Below are 16,055 nucleotides of genomic sequence, written 5' to 3' on the forward strand. Positions count from 1 at the left end.
TTCTGATTTGACTAAAATTTGGTTTTCCATCCTAATGTCATGATTACAACTTCCGTCTCAAAAAGAATAAACCTCCTGGAATCTCAGAAGAATTGAAAAATCGTCACTAAATAAAGATTTTTGAGAATTTTGAGTACAAGAGAGGAAAGAAGAGAATTGCTCTGATGAGATACAGTATATCACAAAAGTCAGTACACCCCTCACATTTTTGTAAATATTTCAATATTTCTTTTCATGGGACAACACTAAAGATCTGACCCTGTGATACAAGGTAGAGTGTGCAGCTTGTATAAAAGGGTAAATAACTCAGCATCCCTAAGTGAAATTGTGTCTAAAGTGTGAATATTTTGTGTGGCCACCATTATTTTCCAGCCTGTCTTACCTTGCTTGGGCATGGAGGTCACTGGAGCTTAACAGGATCCGCTAGATCCTTTTCCATCCTCCATGAAGACATCCCGGAGCTGGTGGATGTTATAGGCATTGCATTCCTCCACCTTCTGTTTGAGGAGGCCCAACAGATGCTCCATAGGATTTAGGTCTGGAGACGCTCGGCCACTCCAGCACCTCTACCCTCAGTTTCTTTAGCAAGACAGTGGGGGTCTTAGAGGTTTTGGGGTCATTATCATGTTGGATTATGAATGGAGAGGATCCTGCTTAGCTTCAGTATGTCACAGGACATGTCGGCATTCATGATTCCTTCAATGATCTGTAGCTCCACAGCCGGCAGCACTCATGCATCCCCAAACCATGACGCTCCACCACCATGCCTGACTGTAGGCAGGACACACTTGTCTGTGCTCCTCACCTGGAGCTGTCGCACATGCTGACACCATCTGAACCAAATAAGTTTATCGTCATCTCATCTGAGCACAGGACAGTTCCAGTAATCCATGTCCTTAGTCTGCTTGTCTTCAGCAAACTGTTTGCAGCTTTTTTGTGAATCATCTCTAGAAGAGGCTTCCTTTTGGGACAACAGCTACACAGAGCAATGTGATGCAGTGTGCGGCATATGGTCTGAGCCCTGTCAGGTGGCCCCCCAACCCCACCCCTGCAACCTCTGCAGTGTGTGGTGTATGGTCTGAGCACTGACAGGCGGACCCCTCACCCCTGTAACCTCCAACTGAATAACTTCCTTTAGAGTTGACACTTTCAGCTTTTTTTACTTCTATGTAATTTCTGACCCCTTTTTTATTTTTCCATTGCCCATCTAAAAATATTGAACAAAGAATGTATACAAAGTTCTGATGTCTAAAATCCTCACAAAATATACCAAACCAAAACCCAATGAAGAGTACAATGGAAGCACCATCTAGAAACAAAGCATGTCCTTCTGGAAGGATCTCGGCTCTTCAGCACTCTGCAGTTGTTACTTGACCCAGAGGATCAGTCAATGTCTTCACCTGAGATCCAACTGGGCTAAAAAATTCAAAGAAGTCAAAGAAATGTGGAAAAGTCCTCATCTACTAAAGATTTGGTGGCCACTGTCTGCCTCCTCAGTTTTTAAACAAGCTATTGGATGATCATTTTGTTCCTTCGATAGAAAGTAAGTATCAGACTCTCTGTAAAGTCAAGTTTTACAAAAGAAGATGTGCAAAGCGTTGTCTAAAATCCCCCCTTTCACTAGAGTACAGGCTATGGTGCCTTCATTTCCCTTCGACACCCCATTTACCCTCCAAATGCACAATTTGTGCAGAACGTCCACCTGATGACCGACCATCCTAGCGTCTGTCACCGGTGACAAACAGTCCTAGATGGTCACAGCATAGGGCTGCGCAAACTGTTCCCTTATCTTCTATTATTTCTTTTTGGTTTTTATCTCTTTCCCTTTAGGAACCTGCAGAGATCCTTAGCTGCTTTTAATCAGCACTTGCCTGGTGGCTTTATATACCTTCACTTTCTATTACTCAGTGCTGCTGATCTCTAACTTCCTACAGATCATCTGGAGTTCTTTGCTGCATTTTCCAGTCCCTTTCCCTGTATCTACTTTGAGAGAAGTTGTTTGTTGTTTTCACTTGTTTGTTATCCCTGTGTGTCTTTTAGTACCTAGTGGAGTTGATGAAGAGCTCATCTTATCCGATCCCTAACTAGGGACCAGATCAGGGTCAGCCAGGGCCAGGTATCCTGCTCGGAGCATAGGTGCGAAACCTATCTACGGTGGTGAGGAATCTCAGGGCCCAGCGGTAGGCTTGGTCAAGGATCATTCACTATCGCTCCCTTTCGTAGACCCAGGGTTTTCCTTCCCTTTTGCCATTCGCTTGGTTCTTCCCCGTACCTAGTATGACAGCGTCAAGCACAAGAAACATCTTGGAGGTCCTGTCTTCTGAGAGGTTTAGCACTGCCGATAGGTTTGCCAACTCTTCCTAGAAGTCTTTCTTTGTTTCTGGATTGATAATCGAATTTTAAACATGGCCGTCTCATCATCCAAACTTTGGACTCTACTTTGTAGATGTTGTTGGTCTTTATTACAGTTTTCCTTATGGATAAGAGCTCATCCCAAGAAGCATTGCCGGTAGGACTCTATACACCAGCTGGATCTTCTCAAGTTGTACCGGCACCCTTAAGAGGTTGAGTAACTCCCAAATCATTGTTGGCTAAGGCATCTCCAAGACCCTGTATGAGCACGCCGGTAAGTATTGGACACCATTACCTTGTGAGGTCGGTTGGACGTGTTCTTCGCAGGGTATAAATATATTATATTGTATGGAGACGAAATTCCTTAGAGGGAGAAACTATATTTACTTTGGTGATGACACGAGAAGGTAATGTAATAAGCCAGACAGACTTAATGAAAATGGCTTAAGAAATGGAAACTGTGGCAAGTGTTGGCTACCGGCCTCCACTTCTCAGATCAACTTCTGTCTTTCAAAGCTACAATAAATGAGACCCACATGATACAATATAAAAATAATAAGTGCGGTGTAATGAAACACATACCGAGAACGCGATGACACATCCCTGACTAATCCGTGTGAGAAGAAGTTGTCTGTGCTGCTCCTTGTGAGCGAAGAAGAGGAGAAGAGACCGTGCCAAGATGTCCTCTCTACGACGGCTCTACCCGGAATAGGGACTCACAGGAGTGATCGTACGTAACTAACACTGTGCAAACATTCAGCATCGGCCTCCACACAAGCCCTGCAAATCTCTACATTACTCGGTTCTGTTTGAGGTCCTGACCACAGATAATGATACGTTCCATCCAAGCACGACACTTATAATCCGACTTTAATAAGGTATGACACAGCACGAAACGCCGGGGGTCCAATCATCCCCCGAGCTATACAAGTTACATACAGTTGAAACCAGAAGTTTCCCTCCACTCTTTATACAGACACATCTTCAGGTTTTTCCCTCCGCTCTCTATAAAGACACATCTGCAGGTTTTTCCCTCCACTCTCTATAAAGACATATCTGCAGGTTTTCCCTCCGCTCTCTATAAAGACACATCTGCAGGTTTTTCCCTCTGCTCTCTATACAGACACATCTGCAGGTTTTTCCCTCCGCTCTCTATAAAGACACATCTGCAGGTTTTTCCCTCCGCTCTCTATAAAGACACATCTGCAGGTTTTCCCTCCGCTCTCTATACAGACACATCTGCAGGTTTTTCCCTCCGCTCTCTATAAAGACACATCTGCAGGTTTTTCCCTCCACTCTCTATACAGACATCTGCAGGTTTTTCCCTCCGCTCTCTATACAGACACATCAGCAGTTTTTTTCCTCCGCTCTCTATACAGACACATCTGCAGGTTTTTTCCTCCGCTCACTATACAGACACATCTGCAGGTTTTTCCATCCTCTCTCTATACAGACACATCTGAAAGTTTTTCCTTCCACTCTCTATACAAACACATCTGCAGGTTTTTCCCTCATTTCTCTATAAAGACACATCTACAGGTTTCCCCCCCCACTCTCTACACAGACACATCTGCAGGTTTTTCCCTCCACTCTCTATACAGACATATCTGCAGGTTTTCCCCTCCTTTCTCTATAAAGACACATCTGCAGGTTTTTCCCTCCGCTCTCTATACAGACACATCTGCAAGTTTTTCCCTCCACTCTCTATACAGACACATCTGCAGGTTTTTCCCTCCTTTCTCTATAAAGACACATCTGCAGGTTTTTCCATCCTCTCTCTATACAGACACATCTGCAGGTTTTTCTAACTATCTGACATGAAATCAGTCTAAATGTTTCCTGTTTTAGGTCAATTAGGAATCAAAATTATTTACAGTATATTTGCCAAATGCCAGAATAATGAGAGAGAGAGAGAATGTTTTCAGGCATTTTTATTATGTTCTATGACTTTACACAATGTGTCACAGCCCATGTGATGATGTCATGTCTTTGGAAGCTTCTGATAGGTTTATTGGTAGCATCTGAGTTAATTACAGATGCACCTGTGGATGTATTTTAATGCACACCTGGAACACACTGCTTCTTTGTGTAGCATCATGGGAAAGTCAAAAGAAATCAGCCAAGATCTCAGGAAGAGAATTGTGGACTTGTACAAGTCTTTTGATGTCTTCTAGGTTTGTTTTTGGGGAACGTTGTGGGACATCACTATGGATTACGTCTGACATTTTTTTTTAAAAAAATGTTTTAATAAATTGGTGATTTAGTAAGCGATGTAGTAGGGCGGTGCTTGTCCAAACAAAATTTTGTTTTCTTTTTTCAACTACTGGATTAGTAATGGGGTTGTCTGCTAGATGTGCACCCATTAATAATACCAGGGCTTGATGCCAGCTGGTAAGTCACAGCTAGCATCAACCTCATATGTTATCCCGTTTGCTACTGCACCAGGACAATGACATGAGCCAATGCGAAGCACCAGGATTCATGCAACTAACAAATGCACCACTTCTGGAGTGGCTGTGGTCTGTTATTTTTAGGCTGGGGAAGGCCCAATAACCATGGGCTCCTCAGCCTGAGAATACCAGACCCCAGCTGTCCGCTTTACCTTGGCTGGTGATCCAATTTGGGGGGGACCCCACTTATTTGTTTTTAAATTATTTAAATAATTTAAAGCAACAGCGTGGGGTAACCATTATTTTGAATTATCAGCCAAGATAAAGTTGACAGCTGTGGTCCACAAAAAAAGGGGATCCCACATTGTTGGTTTTTTTTTAAATATTGAATTTGGAGCTCTCTCTATAGCTAGCTACCGTACATAAAATTCTAATGGATCTGTTATCAGTTCTATTGACTATAATATAACGGATTGGTTAAAAAAAGTGATCCATTTGTACAATCTGTTAACAGATCCATTATTTTGCATCCGTCGGATCTGTTATAAGTGGATCCGTCGGATCTGTTAGAAGTGGATCATTACAGGACACGTGAACACAGCCTTACATTATTTGGATGTATTGGTGCACTGCTGCTCCATCCATTGTCTAGGAGACTGATGGAGACGGCTAATTCCCACTCACATCGTGTCCTTATGGTCTGGATTGCTGGGATTCTCTATTTTCCGAATGTGTCACAAAAATAAATTAACAAAAAAAAAAAGACATAAGACGCTAAATTTCCCTCCAAAGATCCTCCACCTGACACTGCCTATTGGCTCTTCTCAAAGGTCAGAAAACGCCACTCAGTCCATCATCATGTCAGAAAATTATTGGAAAGCAGCAGCATGGGTGTCATTATTCAACAGTACTAATTAGTGTAGGTGTGAATCGAGCTGCGAGTGAGAGAAAATAATAGAAAGTAGTAGCACGGAAGACATTATACAGAAGATCTAAACAGTGTAGCTGTGAATCCAGCTCTGGGTGAGATAAAACACTTACTTAGAAGCAGCAGCATGGATTGCATTATTCAGCAGTACTGATCAGTGTAGCTGTGAATAAAGCTTGTGGTGAGATAAAACATAAGAAAGCAGCAGAATGGAGGACATTATACAGAAGTTTAAAACAGTGTAGCTGTGAATCCAGCTCTGGGTGAGATAAAACACTTACTTGGAAGCAGTAGCATGGATTGCATTATTCAGCAGTACTGATCAGTGTAGCTGTGAATAAAGCTTGTGGTGAGATAAAACATTAGAGAGGAGCACATTATACAGAATGTTAAAACAGTGTAGATGTGAATCCAGCTCTGGGGGTGGGATAAGACACTTACTAAAAAGCAGCAGTACTGATTTGTTTGCTTCTCCCTCTTCTTCTCCTCTTCATAGCTGTAATCAGATCACTTAATGATCAACACGTCAAAAAAATCCCTAAATTAAATGTCACAGAAAAAGGTAGGGATTCCAAAAAGACTCCCACAGGATAGTCAAAGGTAAATATCTATTCCTGAGGGTCAAAATGACACAAACCGCAATTTAATTAATATTAAAACATATAATTTATTTCAATAGATTAAAATAATTTCCTTAATAAGAACTAGGGTCAATGTGTATAAATAGACAGGATTTCTTAAACACCAGGTAACACAGAAAAGGATGGAAAAATATAGGACCACTTGAAGTAATTAATAGCTGGATGGAAATTTATATGTTGGCAAAATTGATGAAAGCAGTAACAATATACTGATGCAAATAAATTACATAAAATCTCAAGCTATAACAAAGCAATGGAAATGTATAACCAATGTGGTATTACCTGCTACAGGGTCAATTAAATCCGTATGCCTTCTTCCCGACGCGCATTTCACTTGCACATCAAAGTCCCCTGAGGAAGTCAGACAAGCAACGAAATGTGCGTTGGGAAGAAGGCATATGGATTTGACCCTGCAGCAGGTATGTAATTATTTTAATCTAATGAAATCTGTATAAATAAAAATCTTACGTGCGTTTGTAAAGATCCGCTTATCTCAGAAAGTTCCTGACCAATTGTTGTGAAATTTTGACACTATGTCCCCCCGAGCCCCACAAGTGTTTCGGTTCACTCATCGCGATCCACGCATGCACGCAACCGCGGAAAATTTCAACTGTTCATGGTAGATTAACAACCGCGCTATATGATGGATCATCGTGATCCACGCGCGCGCGCAACCACAGAAAGTTTCAACTGTTCACGGTAGACTAACAATTAAATTTTAGTCAAAAGACAGCAAAAGAGACAGACAGAGAGACAGACAAAGACAGATGGGGAAAGAGATGGGGAAAGAGACAGATGGGGAAAGATACAGACCTGGAAAGAGACAGACAGGGAAAGAGACAGACAGAGACAGTCAAAAACCTCAGAATTAGAATTAGCAGATCCATACCGTTTTTATAACATTACTTTTTTACTTTTTTATACTATGGTCCCCAAACCTTCCAATAATCCTACAAACGACTCATAGTTATATGTAATCAAGAAATATTCTCCAAGTGGATTCAATATATCACTTTATTAAATTAATTGTTTTTTTGTAATTTTTTGGATACACAAAGTGCAAAAAGTGCAGCATAAAAACAAGATATACGTTTGGGTATGTGTTTTCTGTTTACCCAAACGTATATCTTGTTTTTATGCTGCACTTTTTGCACTTTGTGTATCCAAAAAATTACAAAAAAACAATTAATTTAATAAAGTGAAATATTGAATCCACTTGGAGAATATTTCTTGATTACATATAGACAGAGACAGTCAGACAGGGAAAGAGACAGACAAAGACAGACAGGGAAAGAGACGGGAAAGAGACAGATGGGGAAAGAGACAGACCTGGAAAGAGTCAGACAGGAAAAGAGACAGAGATAGAGACAGACAAGGAAATATACAGAGACAGGCAGACAGGGAAAGAGACAGACAGCAAGAGAGACAGACAGAAAGATATACAAAGACAGACAGGAAAAGAGACAGGGAAAGAGACAGACGGGGAAAGAGACAGACCTGGAAGGAGACAGATGGGGAAAGAGACAGACGGGGAAAGAGACAGGGAGATAGAGATAGACAAAGAAAGAGACAGACAGAGGCAGGCAGACAGGGAAAGAGACAGACAGCAGAAGAGACAGAGACACAGACAAAGACAGACGGTAAAAGAGGCAGACGGGAAAAAAGACGGGGAAAGAGACAGACCTAGAAAGAGACAGATGGGGAAATAGACTGAAAGACACAGAGATAGAGAGACAGAAACAGAAATAGAGAGACAGACACAGACACAGAGATAGAGAGAGACAGAGACACTGATACAGAGACAAACAAGAGACATAGACACAGACACACAGAGACAGATAGAGACAGACAGGGAAAGAGACAGAGAGACAGACAGAACCTGGGAGGGAGAAAGACACAGTTACTATCCCGGGCAATGCCGGGTACTACAGCTAGTAAATTATATATTTTAATATTAATTAAATTGCTGTTCGTGTCTTTTTGATCCTCATGAATAGAGATTTACCTTTGACTATCTTGTGGGAGTCTTTTTGACATGCCCACTTAATGATCAAGCAGTGGATGGATTAGTAGATTTTCAGAATTAATGATCAGGAGAAGTGGCTCATAAGTGGAGAAAAAGAAGCAGATTTATCCTCTAAAATACATTACAAAGTTTTATGTATCCTTTTGTATTATTGATTTATGCAACGTTTGTATAACCGAGAGCGACCATGTAAGGTGTCGCCAAACTGTAAGATTAGACATTGATCTAAAGAATGAAGAGGTGTGTTATATTAATGATCTAAATGGAAATCCCACCAAATTGGGTCTTTACTGGATATGAGACCAGTGAGTTTGCTGGCAGGGGTCCTGGACTGGGATTTTATGGCTTCTATAACACAAGTTGCCTGGTAATAAAGGGCCTGGCATACACTCACTGGTGTGTGCCGTGCAGATTCACACCGTGCTCATTTCTCCGCATGTCCCGATACAACCTCCTCAATGATTGCATTATGGCAAATTATTCATTTTGTAGACCACGTTCTTCAGGGAAGCAAATAAAATACTGACTCAGCCTTTGAAAGGGTAAAATATGTCAGGATTTAATTAAGGAGCAAATGTGAAGCCGACACATTCTGAATATATTATACAAGCAAAAAAAAAACAAAACCCATTACATTAAACTGAGAGGCGTGTGGATTCCTTCTCGCCTCTAGACTAAATCCTGTCATTTTTCCCAAACATAAAACTGAATTGAAATTTACATTCTGAATGTTTACCCCCAAAACGATCATTTCCCCGTGGATCCTGTCCAAGAAAAAATAATTACCTACAACCCTTAACCCAGAACTTTTAAAAAGTGTCTGAAGTTGTCTTCTAGGGCAATAAGGGATGAGCGAATCTAATCTAAACCAATTAAATGCATTTAGAATTTTCAAAAATTTGTATTCAAACTTTTAAAATTCAACTTGCTAAAATCCATCAAAATGATTGGCCAGTTGGATGGCACTTTGTGATAGAAATGAGCCAGGAATTAAAAAACAAATCTATACTCATCAAGCCATTTACCTGTCTCTTTTACTGCTCCCCACCGGTTCTCCACTGGCTCCATTACATTGCCGATCTCTTCTTTAATGTTTGTCCAAATAAGCATCAAGACACAGCCAGTCCCGGAAGCGCTGGAGAAGAACCAAGAAGAGAGCTGTGGTTCCTGTATGGTGATTCTGGTACTCTATTTCTGTACTGATTGTGGGTCTGTTGATGTATTCAAGTACTGATGGTGGTTTTGGTGCTGTAGTCATATACTGATGGTCATCCTGGTCATGCATTCAGGTACTAATGGTGTTTCTGGTGATGGTTCTGATGCTGTATTAATGTACTATTAATGACTTTGGTATCATTTTAATGAATGGATGATTGTTTTGGTTATGAATATATCACCAGAGGCATTGGTAGTACATGAATACATCACCAACACCTTCATCGGTACAGATATACACCATCAAAACCACCATAAGTACATAACTGCATCACGGAACTGCTATCAATACATGATTACATCACCAGAACCACCATCAGTACAAGAATACATCACCAAAATCACCATCAGTACAGAAATACATCAACAGAATTACTATCAGTACATGAATACATCACCATAACCATCATTAGTACAGGAATACAGCAACAGAATCACTATCAGTACATAAATACATTACCATAAGCTTCATATGTACATGATTATGTCCCTAGAATCACCCACAGAACATGAATACATCACCAGAAACACCATCATTACAGGAATATAGCAACTGAATCACAATCAGTACATGAATTCATCAACAGATCTAACAGCAGTGCAATAATTTTTCACCAGAGCCACTAACAGTACATGAATGCATCACTAGAACCAACTGCAGTATAGGAAGACGTCAACAAAACTATCAGCAGTATATGACTACATCACCAGACGTACAAGGATATATCACAAAATCTACCATCAGTACATGACTACACTACCAGAGCCACCATCAGCACATTAATATGTCACCAGAACCACCAACAGTACATTAATATATCACCAGAACCACCAACAGTACATTAATATATCACCAGAACCACCAGCAGTACATCAATATGTCACCAAAGGCAAACACCATCAGACGCAACCCTTTAACTATAATGGAGTCTGTTTGGTTTTCATTAGGGTGTCTGTCCAATGCTGGACAAATTAATGGAAACCAAACAGCCCCATTATAGTTAATTTATATTATTTTCCATGACTAGCTTTTGGTCTGACACTTAAACCGTTAATGACAGGGCCAATTTCCATGTTTGCGTTTTCACTTTTTTACCCCACTTTTTCCCATAGCCATAACTTTTTGATTTTTCTGTCCACATAGAAGTAAGAGGGCTTGTTTTTTGCAGTTGTACTATAGAATGAACTCTTTCATTTTATCACATAGTGTACTGGAAAATGGGGGGAAAAAATCCGAATGGGGAGAAATTGTGAAAAAACACAATTCTGACATCTTTTGGGGGGGATTGTTTTTAAAGTGCACATTTTGTGGCAAAAATGATCTTGCAATAAGATTCTCCTCTTCAGTATGATTATAGTGATTCCAAAGATGTCCAGTTTTTATTATTTAAGTGGTGAAAAAACAGGAGTTTTTAAAAAAAAATGCCACACCATCCACTTGCCCCTTTATACAAATCAATTTCTAGCTGTACTCTTACTCGTTTCCCTTCATCGACAACAAAAGGGATCTTCTCATCAAATGTCATGAAAAAGTTCCAAAGTGGAAAAGCAAATTCCTTAAAGTCAAGAGTCAGTTTATTTGCTCTAATTTCCATCTACTTACTTCTCAAAAGTCTCTGAGATCAAAACTAAATTCCAAAAATATAAAAAAAACAATAAACCAATGAAATTAGTGTACTTTGGAAAATCCAGATCTTTACCTTCTTAAAGGTGGTCATACTGTGACGAGTGACAGGTAGTCATGTGGTTTCTGGCCATAGAAGGTCACAGTGTTTGGTTGCGCAGAATGCTCCCTGACGTTCCATTGTTCCTGCTGTCAGTATTCATTGGTATAGGTAGCTTTCCTGCTGGATTCATCTCTCCCCCTTTTGGACCCAGCAGGAGCTCGCCTTCCACCCAGCTGCTGATCATCAGTATTCTCTTGGTGCTTTAATATCCTTTCCTTCCTTGGACTGGTGCTGGTGATATTTTCAGTTCATTCAAGCCTTGGTTGCAAGTAGGTGGCTTGTACTCCTCTGTGGTATTGTTGCTGAAGCTTGCTGAACTTCTGCCTGAGTCATCTGTAAATAAGTAGTTCATGCTTGTCTCCGTGTGTCCTCCTTGTGTCTTCCATAGCGTTTAGTGGGGTTAACGCAGAGCTCATCCCACCTCTTCCCTATTTATGGGCCAGCACTAGGGATACCTAGGGTCAGGTATCCGGCTCGGCAGATAGGTGCAGAACCTATCTGGTGGTGAGGGATCCCAGGGACAAGCAGTAGGTTTGATCAGGGGTCACCATCTTCCCCTTCCCTAGACATAGGGTTTCCCTTCCCTTCTCTTTCGCAGTTTGTTTGGTACTTCTCCATACCTAGCGTGACAGAGAATCAGGAACCCCCTTATTCATTGCATGGTCGACTGGTCTTTCCAAAAATGGTGGGCTTAGCTGACAATAATCCAAAGTTATTAGACAATTTTAGCCTACTGACACTGGCCCAATGAATACTAAGGGCCACCATCAGCAATTCTATGGTGGACAGGGGGAAAAAGGGCTACGTAGAAGGTACAACCTCCCTCCCGGCTCTGCTGCACCTCCTGCTCTTGCACCTTTTCTTGGCTGGCATTGGTGTCTTGGCATAGTTTTTTGTCCAAGACTAGGAGAAAAAGAGGATATGTGGGCTAAGGAACCAGACAGACCATAAAGTTTTTCATGGTCAATTGTGGGTTGTGTCCATTCATAGCCAGTTCCTTCTGAAAGTCACCTTAGACTTCTGGAAAACTCTTGTTTCTTGAGTAAGTTTCAGAAGGCTCCATCATTAGTCAGAACCCTGGTCTCCAAACACACTCTGGGGTTGAGGAAAGAGGGTCAAGGAACTGACATGGGATGGGATGGCTGCCAAAAGAGAGTATCGCTATTGGTAAAATTACCGGTGGGTATCTTCTTCTAGGAAGACTCTTTGTTAAGGTTGTCACATGTGGTCACGTTGTGTCCGGACCTCCTTTTATGAGACTTGTGGCTAGACCCCTTCTGACAGCAGCGCTTATCTACTAAGGAGGTACCCATAATTCGAAGCTGAGTGTGGTAGTCACTTTGAGGCCTGGGGTATAACACTAATCATCTTCTCTTAACCTCTCGAGAAGATTTTCTCCATCTGAAGTCTCTGCCAAGTTAATGGTTTTCCATCCATCATGCTCCTTCGCTTTTATCAAATGCTTGATCTGAAGTGTTTACTTTTGCAATCAGCCGTTGTTTATCCGTCTCACCGAGATGATAATCAGCAGCGCGCGCGCGCACACACACACACACACGCACACACGCACACACACACGCACACACACGTGCTCAGGGAAGTCATTATATAAGGATGTAAAGGAGAATCCGGTGAGAGACGAGCTACGACATGAGCAGTGACGGCGCCAGGAACTATGGTGCCACCATGAGTGCCATCCTGGAGCACGTATGACCCCATATAGGGCCAATAAACTTGTGCAAACATACAGGTGCATCTCAATAAATTAGAATGTCATCAAAAAGTTCATTTATTTCAGTAATTCAATACAAAAAGGGAAACGCAGATATTATATAGAGTCATTACACACAGAGGGATCTATTCCTATATATTATATAGAGTCATTACACACAGAGGGATCTATTCCTATATCTTATATAGAGTCATTACACACAGAGGGATCTATTCCTATATATTATATAGAGTCATTACACACAGAGGGATCTATTCCTATATATTATATAGAGTCATTACACACAGAGGGATCTATTCCTATATATTATATAGAGTCATTACACACAGAGGGATCTATTCCTATATATTATATAGAGTCATTACACACAGAGGGATCTATTCCTATATATTATATAGAGTCATTACACACAGAGGGATCTATTTCTATATATTATATAGAGTCATTACACACAGAGGGGATCTATTCCTATATATTATAATGAGCCATTACACACAGAGGGATCTATTCCTATATAATATATAGTTATTACACACAGAGGGATCTATTCCATTATATTATATAGAGTTATTATACACAGAGGGATCTATTCTTATATATTACAGCACCCGAGCATGGTAGTGTGTCACCCCGTGCTCGGCTGCAACCGAGCCGCTCGAGTCCGGACCTTCAGTGGGTGGCTCGAGGGTGTCCGGACCCGGAAATCCTGCAGTCACTCTGACCAAAAAGGGGTTGGCGGTTTGGGGACATATCTGTGTACGGCCGGAGCCGTGTGTTAAGTTTGTGACGCCACCCACGGGATGTGGTGAAGGTGGACACCACGGCTGCAGTTATGGGGACCCGGGGGAGATGGTATGCAGCAAGTTGTTAACCCCTCCCTGAGCAGGGATGGTGGCCCCGGGACCCGTTGGGGGTGTTTTGGCGGTGCAGGGAGATGGGCGGCCGGAGGGCACTGGTGTACTCACTATTAGAATGAAACACTCGAGTCTCTGGTAAACCAAGATGATGGTGGTCGGTGCCCGCAGCCGGTTGCAGTCGGGTTCCCCCACCCTGTTGGTGGTCTCTGCCTTTCTCCTGCACCTGTTTGAGTTGTTGGACTACCTGCACTTGCAGCGTCAGGAGTCCCCTCCCCGGCTTGTAGATGTCGGAAGAGCCCGTTTGCCGCAGACGCTGGCCCGTGGGATCTCTGAGACTTGGCGGTGTCTTTCTATCCCCCTCGTTGGGCTGTTGTCTTCTATGAGGGACTTTGGGTGGGAAAGGACCTAAAGTCCAGACTGCAATCAGTTAATTAACTCAGTCCAGTAGTTTCTAGACCTCGTTTTAGGGTCTGAGCACCCCCTCTTGTGCTTCGGTTTCCGAGTCGGTTCCCCGGGTCGGTACTGGCGAGCCACTACCCTGTCCCGATCCACCACGGTTCCACCGAGCTGTTTTCCCGTCTCCTGCAGACAGAGGCCTCCGTATGCCTCCTAGCCAGAGGTACCAGGACTCCTACCCTGGCACCTGTCAGTCTGTCACAGGCCTGTCACACAGGCCTGACCTCCTCCACTCAACTCTTAAAACCAACCCCTAACTCGTCTGACTACTTTTTCTGCCTCAGGCTCTCTGAACTCCTTGGTGGGTGTGTCCATCCAGCCCTGAGGGAGGTGACTAGGGTTTAAATGGTTGGCTGGTGTTACCTAGTGAGGGGACTCGTGTTGTGCGGGGCCCTATCTGTGACTACCTGGCTGGTCCAGGGCGTTACAGTAGTGCCCGCTCATCACTAGTTACGAGTACTGAGCCCTCAAGCATGGTAGTGCCCACTCATCACTAGTCACGAGTACTGAGCACCTGAGCATGGTAGTGCCCGCTCATCACTAGTTACCAGTACTGAGCACCCGAGCATGGTAGTGCCCACTCATCACTAGTTACCAGTACTGAGCACCCGAGCATGGTAGTGCCCGCTCATCACTAGTTACCAGTACTGAGCACCCGAGCATGGTAGTGCCCACTCATCACTAGTTACCAGTACTGAGCACCCGAGCATGGTAGTGCCCGCTCATCACTGGTTACGAGTACTGAGCACCCGAGCATGGTAGTGCCCGCTCATCACTAGTTACCAGTACTGAGCACCCGAGCATGGTAGTGCCCACTCATCACTAGTTACCAGTACTGAGCACCCGAGCATGGTAGTGCCCGCTCATCACTAGTTACCAGTACTGAGCACCCGAGCATGGTAGTGCCCGCTCATTACTAGTTACCAGTACTGAGCACCCGAGCATGGTAGTGCCCGCTCATCACTAGTTACCAGTACTGAGCACCTGAGCATGGTAGTGCCCACTCATCACTAGTTACCAGTACTGAGCACCCGAGCATGGTAGTGCCCGCTCATCACTGGTTACGAGTACTGAGCACCCAAGCATGGTAGTGCCCGCTCATCACTAGTTACGAGTACTGAGCACCCAAGCATGGTAGTGCCCGCTCATCACTGGTTACGAGTACTGAGCACCCAAGCATGGTAGTGCCCGCTCATCACTAGTTACGAGTACTGAGCACCCGAGCATGGTAGTGCCCGCTCATCACTAGTTACCAGTACTGAGCACCCAAGCATGGTAGTGCCCGCTCATCACTAGTCACGAGTACTGAGCACCTGAGCATGGTAGTGCCCGCTCATCACTGGTTACGAGTACTGAGCACCCAAGCATGGTAGTGCCCGCTCATCACTAGTTACGAGTACTGAGCACCCAAGCATGGTAGTGCCCGCTCATCACTAGTTACCAGTACTGAGCACCCGAGCATGGTAGTGCCCGCTCATCACTAGTTACCAGTACTGAGCACCCAAGCATGGTAGTGCCCGCTCATCACTAGTTACCAGTACTGAGCACCCGAGCATGGTAGTGCCCACTCATCACTAGTTACGAGTACTGAGCACCTTAGCATGGTAGTGCCCACTCATCACTAGTTACCAGTACTGAGCACCCGAGCATGGTAGTGCCCGCTCATCACTAGTTACCAGTACTGAGCACCCGAGCATGGTAGTGCCCGCTCATCACTAATTACGAGTACTG

At 43.2% G+C, this 16,055-nt stretch overlaps 1 long non-coding RNA gene across 1 annotated transcript in view; it reads right to left on the reverse strand.

The window, feature by feature from the left end:
- The window catches only part of LOC142290733 (uncharacterized), a 201,790-nt gene that overhangs the window by 49,817 nt on the left and 135,918 nt on the right, over positions 1 to 16,055 (reverse strand). The window contains exons 2-3 of the long non-coding RNA XR_012750376.1: positions 9,363 to 9,472; positions 6,112 to 6,166 (exon numbers count right to left, since the gene is read on the reverse strand). This is a non-coding gene — a long non-coding RNA (uncharacterized LOC142290733). The remainder of the gene's footprint in view (positions 1 to 6,111; positions 6,167 to 9,362; positions 9,473 to 16,055) is intronic.

The sequence above is a fragment of the Anomaloglossus baeobatrachus genome, chromosome 2, assembly GCF_048569485.1.
Source record: "Anomaloglossus baeobatrachus isolate aAnoBae1 chromosome 2, aAnoBae1.hap1, whole genome shotgun sequence".
In the NCBI taxonomy this organism is placed as follows: domain Eukaryota; kingdom Metazoa; phylum Chordata; class Amphibia; order Anura; family Aromobatidae; genus Anomaloglossus; species Anomaloglossus baeobatrachus.